The sequence below is a fragment of the Buceros rhinoceros genome, unplaced genomic scaffold (genome assembly GCF_000710305.1).
Source record: "Buceros rhinoceros silvestris isolate BGI_N320 unplaced genomic scaffold, ASM71030v1 scaffold5913, whole genome shotgun sequence".
Lineage (NCBI taxonomy): Eukaryota > Metazoa > Chordata > Aves > Bucerotiformes > Bucerotidae > Buceros > Buceros rhinoceros.
In genome coordinates, this window is record NW_010405262.1 from 29,172 (window position 1) to 29,586 (window position 415).

Here is a 415-nt window from a genome sequence, read left to right on the forward strand (position 1 = left end):
TTGGGGCAGCCTGTGTGGGACGATCACCCGCACACCACAGGCTGTGTGAGGATTGCCCCACGGCAACGGGAGGGGAGAGCTTGTCCTGTCCTGCCCAGGAGGCTGCTCTGAGAACCTGTGGCCGGGCCAGGGCTAAGCTCTCCTCCAGGCAGTGGAGGGTCTCTGCTGCAGGTGTCCTGTGGGGCCTGGAAGGACACCTCAGGAGACCATCCGATCCCTCCCTCTGTCCTCCAACAGGACCTCGGTCTGAACTCAGCCTCCGCAGATGCTCTGCTCCAAACCTGGGCACCTGACAAGCACCTTCCCTGCACTTCAAAGCTGTGACTCCCTGTGCCGCTCGCCCTGCTCACTGCCTTTTACCATGGCAGACAGGCAGCACATCCTCCCGGCGCCTCTTGTCACGGCGTTCGCCAAC